Source organism: Triticum aestivum, chromosome 7B, assembly GCF_018294505.1.
Source record: "Triticum aestivum cultivar Chinese Spring chromosome 7B, IWGSC CS RefSeq v2.1, whole genome shotgun sequence".
In the NCBI taxonomy this organism is placed as follows: domain Eukaryota; kingdom Viridiplantae; phylum Streptophyta; class Magnoliopsida; order Poales; family Poaceae; genus Triticum; species Triticum aestivum.
The window spans coordinates 600,211,450-600,220,154 of NC_057813.1; the positions used below are offsets into that span (position 1 = coordinate 600,211,450).

General features: G+C 44.2%; 1 non-coding gene across 1 annotated transcript; it reads right to left on the minus strand.

The window, feature by feature from the left end:
* Positions 1–3,856: 3,856 nt before the first annotated feature.
* LOC123163329 (small nucleolar RNA R71) lies at positions 3,857–3,967 on the minus strand. The gene has a single exon (XR_006481848.1). It is a non-coding gene; the product is annotated as a small nucleolar RNA R71 (small nucleolar RNA).
* Positions 3,968–8,705: the final 4,738 nt, after the last annotated feature.

Consider the following 8,705-nt stretch of genomic DNA (forward strand, 5'->3'; position numbering starts at 1 on the left):
CACTGCGCCCAAGGCGGCGGTGCGGCCGCTGGGGCGGGGAGCGCCGGGTAGCCTCCGGTGACGGCCCCCGGTGCCGAGTACCACGGAAGCGCCTGCTGACCCGCGGCCATGGCTGGATGGAGTCTGGTGATGGCCCCCGGTGCCGAGTACCACGGAAGCGCCTGCTGACCCGCGACCATGGCTGGATGGAGTGGTGGGGGCGGCCCGTACGGACCTGCCAGGTAGAGGCGGATCCCTTGAACCGCGGTGACGAGGTCGTTGAGGACGCCCGCCATGGCCTCCGGCGTGAACTGTTGCGGCTGCGGGGGAGGTGATGGCGGCGGCGAGTGTTGGGCGGGGGCCTGTGGCTGCCCTTGGCCCGGCGTGGTGCCGGGTGCCGTTAGGACCGGCGCTGAGAGCGACGCAGTGGTGCCCGCCGAGAGCGAGGCCGTGACGCCCGGCGCAGAGGCGGCGGTGGTGGAGGAGTTGGCGGGCAGCGGTGGTGGTGGCGGTGGAATTGGCGGAGACATGGTCGAAACCCGGCTACCTGATACCAAATTGGTAGGATCAAGTACTCTACCAGGTCTAGGGCGTAGGTGGTAAGGGAAGGATGGAGGGAGACGTGGCGAGGATCGGGCGCGCCGGCGGCAGGGCGCCGTCGCGGCTAGGAGAGGGGCGGCGGCTAGGGCTGTTGGCGGCTAGGGTTCCGGCTCCTCAGGGAGCCGGGCAATAGGAAATAATATTCTTCTTATTGCTTGCCTTCAAAAAGAGTCTTACAATCTATATTTATATCCTAGATAACTTGTAGAAGAATCAACCTAAGATAACTTGCCTAATCTGAAAATAAAAACTAAGATAACTTGCGGCCTAAGCCGGCCGGCCATAACAGTTGTGATGTCCCATTTCGTGTCTGGCTACATGGTGATATGGTGCGGCGCTTGCAGATGGTGTCGCAGCGAGGTGGGTTGGACCAATAAGGTAGAGACGAACAAAAATTCGGCTCGAGGCAAGAAAATTTGCATGCTTTTGTGCAAAGAGGTGATACCTTGATAGAAGATCTGAAGCTACCACCAACCAATAGTGAGCGTTCTGATAGTGCATGAGAATCTTGGAGCGAAGAATGTCAACCTGAGAACAAGAAGATGACCAGAGGAAAGAAAGGGAGCAAAAAACTGCTCTGGCACCCTACTTTTTCTACTGGTCTGTGCTGTACTGATACTGATCGTGTCGCTCTTGCTAGCGTCTTTCTGTCTGTATGCAGGTTGTTCTACGATGTGCATTGGCTTCAGTGTAAATTGCGAGTTAAAGTGGTGTAAAGGTTGAGAAGTTGTGTCGATTTAGTCGAAGCCATAGTGACAGTTTGCTGCATTGTACATTCTGAATGTTGACATGAATACCATGATAGTTTTGTGTTCAGTGTGGAAGCTGAAGCGTAGCAGATTATATACCTTGCTGCCTTTTCTGAAGGACCCCTGAATTACTAATAGTTTCACTTTTTTACAGCGTAATATGCAGCCCCGTCGGTGAACTACTGAAGAAGAAAAAAGTGAGCAACAGCCAATCATCTTCAAAACATAAAGAAACTGGGTCATTGATAAGTGCATTTCATATATATAATTTGGCACTCAAATTTAGCATCTATCGTGATATATCCATCCATTCTTGCTATAAGTTGTGATATATTTGAATGAAAATCATATAAAAGATCATTTACTTGTCATTTGTTTATTTTGCAGAAAAGTGCGATAAGGCACTATAATCTTGAAGATCTTGTCTACAAAGAAAGAGGATACAAGACCGAGGGCCAATAGAAGAGAAGGGGGGACTCGAGTATGAAGAATTAAAGAAATGGAGGGCCAAAACTAAAGAAGAAAGGGATCTATTTGAGGCTAAAGAAGAGAAGAAGGAGGGCAAAAGTGCAAAAATGCAGATCTGGGAGGGGATCAAAATCCCTAGCCGCATCTCCATTGCAATCGGGCCTGGCACACAAATCTCTCCCTCACCCCTCCTTCTCCTACTCCGGCCGCCGCCACGGCTAGGCCGGCGTGGTGGCGCGTCATCAGCTCCTCCCCACGCCTCCACCAGCTCCACCGCGCCATCTCCACCAGCTCCACCGCGCCATCTCCACCACCCACCACACGCCACCAAATCCATCCACCATCGCCACCATCTCCAGCCACCGCCGCACCTCGCGCGCCCGACCAGACAAGAGGGTCACGGGCGTCTGGTCCTCCGCGTGAGCGCCCCCGTGCTGCTGATCTTCTTCTTCTCTTCCTACTGCTTCTTCTCCCTTCTCCAACCTCCTGCTGCTGCCTCTTTCTTCTCTTGCCCTGCTGTTCTTCTTCCTCTTTTCCTCACCTTGCTGCTGCTCTGAACCTTAACTTGTTGCTGCCACTTCTTCTTCTCTGAACCCAACGCTGCTAGCTGCTGCTCCTAATCTTCTCTGAACCCCAGCCTGCTGCTCTTTCTCTTCTCCCTCAACGCCTGCTGCTGCTTCCTCTCTGCGTCCCCTGCTGCTCCTAACCTTGCTGCTGCTTCTCTCTTCTTCCCTTATCTCTGCTGCTGCTCGTCTCCAACTGAACCTGCTGTTCTCTTTCCCCCTCTCTGTAATTCATGGAAATTGTAATGTATTAAGTATTTTGTTTAGTTCAGAGACCTGTACTTGTCTAGTAGTATTATTCAATATATGTGCCCTGTTTATCAATTAGTGTTTTTGTAAGAACTAAGATTACTAGTCAATTTTTGTGTTGTTTGTGTGCTCTGTCAAGTGAGAAGTTTGAACCTCTTTAAATTCTTAGTCCCTGTGTTAGCTATGTACATGTGGATATATATGTTTGTTATGCGAAATATTTGACCTGTTTAGTGATACAGTATTCTTCATATGTGTGTGGTGTCCTGTGATATATACATATATGTGTGTTTGTGTTGTGATATATTTTCGTCCCTGTCTTAGTATTGTTTCTTCCCTTTGTTCATGTATGATAGTTATATATGTGTCCTTGTCATATTATTCCCCTTTGTGTTAGTGTTTTAGATTCTCAAGTGTGATGAAAATACCAAAAAGATATTGAGTAAAATCCGATTCTCCCTTGTTGCTTATCTGCAATTTTGTTTGCTGACAATCATTGATAGTTTAGGTTTACTTTTTGTTCTCATCATCTAAATTCTGTCACCTAGCTTTAGCCAAAGCATAGTCGCCGTCGTCTAGTCCTTGTGGAGAACACGACATCCGTAGTTTGGGCATAAAAACCCTGCTATATTACAATCGATCATTTTGGCGCCGTTGCCGGGGACTAGCGTCGAGTGACCGTGTTAGGCTATAGACTAGGTTTATTTTAGTTCCGTGTTTAATTCGTCGTATATTTCATTTTCTGCGTTTCTTTTATATATATTTTTTTCCTTGTTGTTGCTTCGGCTTATTAGGATACTAACATTCTGACTAGTATTTACTGTTTATGAGTGTGCGTAGGAAATCTGAACTATTTACAGGTTGATTGATAGTTACACTTGGTGGAGATATGGCGATGCTTCGTGATGTTTGGATGCCAAGCAGCCAATGCTATTTCACAGGGCCACTTTGGCCGTCTTTTGAGGCGGAAAATTTTGAGCTAAAGCCTGGTCTTATTGCTTTGGTTCAACAACATCAGTTTGGAGGGTTGCCTAATGAAGATCCTGACGAGCACTTGCTCCGAGTCATGGAGTATTCAGATACAGTAAAGTACCATGGAGTTCCTCAAGAAGCTATCAAGTGCATGTTGTTCACATTCTCTCTCCGAGATGGTGCTCGTGCTTGGTATCGATCCTTGCCATCAAGATCATTCGGTTGGAATGAGATATCACGAGCTTTCTTGGATAAATATTTCCCACTACACAAGCAGTCCGCAATTCGAGATGAGATCTTCAATTTTGTTCAGCGTGAAGGCGAGAGCTTGAATGATGCTTGGGAGAGATACAAAGCCTTATTCAGGAGATGTCCTAATCATGGGCTCGAGAGATGGTTAGAGTTGCAGATATTCTATAGAGGATTGACTTCGAACACTCGAGCTTATGTCGATATGGCAGCGGGTGGAGCTATTACAAACAAGACACTTGATGAAGCTTTTCTGCTGATTGAGAGCATAGCTTTCCACCAACTTCAGTGGTACAATAAGAAGCCCACATCTGATTCATTGGTTTGCTTGCAACAAATCACTACACCTCAACCACCAATTTTTACACAAAAGCATGAGCCTCTATCTCAGTGTGACAAGGTTGAGCTTGCATGGATTATATTTGACGATTATGACACCATTCTAGTTGACACACACTCTACAGATCATCTGGATACTAGTGTTGGAGATTCAATTTTGCATTGTGATGATTCTAACATGGATGAGCCAGAGCTGCAGTTCGTTGCTTTTGATATTGAGGAGTCACCTTTAGTTGATATTGATCATGTGTTGCTAGAGCCAGATATGGAGAAGTTCGCCTTTGATGATGTTAGCTGCATTGATTCTTCAACACTTGAGCCTGAGATGGAGAGCTTCATGGTTGATTATGGTGAGGTGGATTCAGATGTCAAGGAGTCAAGCTCTATTTCACTTGTTGACACGAATCCGGTGGAAATTTCTACTACCACACCTCACTTGGTATCTTCAATGGAGGTAGTCCTGAAGCTTCTTCCTAACTATCTCAGGTATGATCTCAGCTTTCTCAACAAGATATGCCATATCATGGATACTGCCTATGCAACATGCGGTCTATTGATGATATCTATTTGTCATATGCTTAGATATGCTTATGTGATAGGATACTCTATTGATGACGTAGAGGGCATTGTCCCTATCATTTGTATTGGCTTGTTTGTTGAGTGTTCTTTCAGGTTTACGCTTGTGTACCATTCATTGTGGGCTGACCAAGTTTGAGATGACATCCCATGGGATCCTGGTGGACTCAAAGCATGGCGGTGAGGAGAAGCAATGGGGCACACACGAAGAAGAGTGAAGCTGGAGCATCCATAAGGAAGGAAAGGAGAAGAGATGCAGTTGGTGAGGTGATCAAGCGAGTGCTACTTCATTAAGCCCGGTGAGCTGTTTCATGACCCATTCTGAATATCATAAATACATGCTGAATTCAATTGCTAGTTGGGTTGCTTGAGCCAGTTATTACTTGTTGTCAAGCTGAATCTCACCTTTGGCATTGTGCTTGATGTGAATTTGTGAACTTGATTTTTGAATGCCTTGTAAACTAGTGATCTACACCATGCATGCTTTGCTAAAATTAGTGAGAACTACTAGTTTTGAGTGCTCAAATCCCTAGTACACTAGAAAACTTCGTCATTTTCTGCATTTACTATGATACACCTAGATCACCACGTTTAGATGCTGAATTTGTGCCAAGTGTCTTCCCATTGAGAGCAATCACCTAACCACTATGGATTAGCATGCTATGTTCCCTGGATCGGTAGCATGTGAACCAGACATGGAGAAGTGATGATTCCTGTTTTTGTTTTTATGCGTTGTTCATTTAAGATAAGTAATAATGAATATATAAGTCTGGTCTACCTACAGTAGCATGTCATGTTCCCTGGATCGGTGGCATGTGAAATCTGGTAGCTTGGACAGTAATAAATAAATAAAATTGTAATTGTCAAACCAGGTGTATACCATGTTCTCGGGATCGGTGGTATGTTCCTTTGGGGAGACAAACAAAAAAAACTAATAATTGGTCGAGCCAGGTGTATACCATGTTCTCGGGATCGGTGGTATGTTCCTATGGTGAGACTAATAATAATATAATCATTGCTTTATCTCTGTAAATAAGTGATTTGATCACAAGATTTAATTCCAGTTCATTTTGTTCTTGGGATCATGCTCTCTTTAGGAACCATTTGGCACAGTCATCATTTAAACTTGTTGATCCTCTTTTATCATTGTAAAAGTTTAAAATGGTCATGCTTACTAGTATTCTATTGCTCTGTAGCACTCTTAACCACTGATTTTCACTAGCTAAGTCCAAAGCATGCATTGTTTAGAGATCTACTTCACTTGGACATTCTCTAGTCAGCTCACAATTCACTATCTAGTTCTTGACATATTCCTTTGCTTGAGGACAAGCAAAGATTTAAGTGTGGGGGAACTTGATAAGTGCATTTCATATATATAACTTGGCACTCAAATTTAGCATCTATCGTGATATATCCATCCATTCTTGCTATGAGTTGTGATATATTTGAATGAAAATCATATAAAAGATCATTTACTTGTCATTTGTTTATTTTGCAGAAAAGTGCGATAAGGCACTATAATCTTGAAGATCTTGTCTACAAAGAAAGAGGATACAAGACCGAGGGCCAATAGAAGAGAAGGGGGACTCGAGTATGAAGAATTAAAGAAATGGAGGGCCAAAACTAAAGAAGAAAGGGATCTACTTGAGGCTAAAGAAGAGAAGAAGGAGGGCAAAAGTGCAAAAATGCAGATCTGGGAGGGGATCAAAATCCCTAGCCGCATCTCCATTGCAATCGGGCCTGGCACACAAATCTCTCCCTCACCCCTCCTCCTACTCCGGCCGCCGCCACGGCTAGGCCGGCGTGGTGGCGCGTCATCAGCTCCTCCCCACGCCTCCACCAGCTCCACCGCGCCATCTCCACCAGCTCCACCGTGCCATCTCCACCACCCACCACACGCCACCAAATCCATCCACCATCGCCACCATCTCCAGCCACCGCCGCACCTCGCGCGCCCGACCAGACAAGAGGGTCACGGGCGCCTGGTCCTCCGCGTGAGCGCCCCCGTGCTGCTGATCTTCTTCTTCTCTTCCTACTGCTTCTTCTCCCTTCTCCAACCTCCTGCTGCTGCCTCTTTCTTCTCTTGCCCTGCTGTTCTTCTTCCTCTTTTCCTCACCTTGCTGCTGCTCTGAACCTTAACTTGTTGCTGCCACTTCTTCTTCTCTGAACCCAACGCTGCTAGCTGCTGCTCCTAATCTTCTCTGAACCCCAGCCTGCTGCTCTTTCTCTTCTCCCTCAACGCCTGCTGCTGCTTCCTCTCTGCGTCCCCTGCTGCTCCTAACCTTGCTGCTGCTTCTCTCTTCTTCCCTTATCTCTGCTGCTGCTCGTCTCCAACTGAACCTGCTGTTCTCTTTCCCCCTCTCTGTAATTCATGGAAATTGTAATGTATTAAGTATTTTGTTTAGTTCAGAGACCTGTACTTGTCTAGTAGTATTATTCAATATATGTGCCCTGTTTATCAATTAGTGTTTTTGTAAGAACTAAGATTACTAGTCAATTTTTGTGTTGTTTGTGTGCTCTGTCAAGTGAGAAGTTTGAACCTCTTTAAATTCTTAGTCCCTGTGTTAGCTATGTACATGTGGATATATATGTTTGTTATGCGAAATATTTGACCTGTTTAGTGATACAGTATTCTTCATATGTGTGTGGTGTCCTGTGATATATACATATATGTGTGTTTGTGTTGTGATATATTTTCGTCCCTGTCTTAGTATTGTTTCTTCCCTTTGTTCATGTATGATAGTTATATATGTGTCCTTGTCATATTATTCCCCTTTGTGTTAGTGTTTTAGATTCTCAAGTGTGATGAAAATACCAAAAAGATATTGAGTAAAATCCGATTCTCCCTTGTTGCTTATCTGCAATTTTGTTTGCTGACAATCATTGATAGTTTAGGTTTACTTTTTGTTCTCATCATCTAAATTCTGTCACCTAGCTTTAGCCAAAGCATAGTCGCCGTCGTCTAGTCCTTGTGGAGAACACGACATCCGTAGTTTGGGCATAAAAACCCTGCTATATTACAATCGATCATTTTGGCGCCGTTGCCGGGGACTAGCGTCGAGTGACCGTGTTAGGCTATAGACTAGGTTTATTTTAGTTCCGTGACCGTGTTAGGCTATAGACTAGGTTTATTTTAGTTCCGTGTTTAATTCGTCGTATATTTCATTTTCTGCGTTTTTTTTATATTTTTTTCCTTGCTGTTGCTTCGGCTTATTAGGATACTAACATTCTGACTAGTATTTACTGTAAATGAGTGTGTGTAGGAAATCTGAACTATTTACAGGTTGATTGATAGTTACACTTGGTGGAGATATGGCGATGCTTCGTGATGTTTGGATGCCAAGCAGCCAATGCTATTTCATAGGGCCACTTTGGCCGTCTTTTGAGGCGGAAAATTTTGGGACGGAGGGAGTATATATTAAGGATTTAAGGTGTGCATACAAAATATGGTAGAAAAGCAGAGTTTGCTTGCAAATGTTATCTTTTGATGACTCTTTAAAAAAATTCACACTGAAGCTCTCATGTTATATCCCTCTCGTCGAAAAGTAGTACAAACACAGCCAGATAAGGAAAACAAAATGATGCATCATATAACAATAAAATGAATAGCTATATTGAATCTCACAGAAAAGGTGCTTCAGCAATATACATGTTTAGAAAATCACATACTACTCTGTCTTCTATTTATTTCTTAACGTAGAGGACAATGCAGAGCATTTAGGCAAACAAATAAGCACAAAGTTGCTGCATTTTCCATGAATAACAAAACAAGGAAATCATGACATCCTCAACTCCAACATCAGAAATCACAAATTTTAAAATAAAGCAGTGTTGAAAATTTCTCTCAACCCAAAGCTTTTCTTTTCTTGATTCTGAAGGAACTCCATGTGCGCATTCATCATGTACTAACCCAGTGAAAACCAAATACAAGTACAGTCATCTTTGTTATAGTACCTTCCAG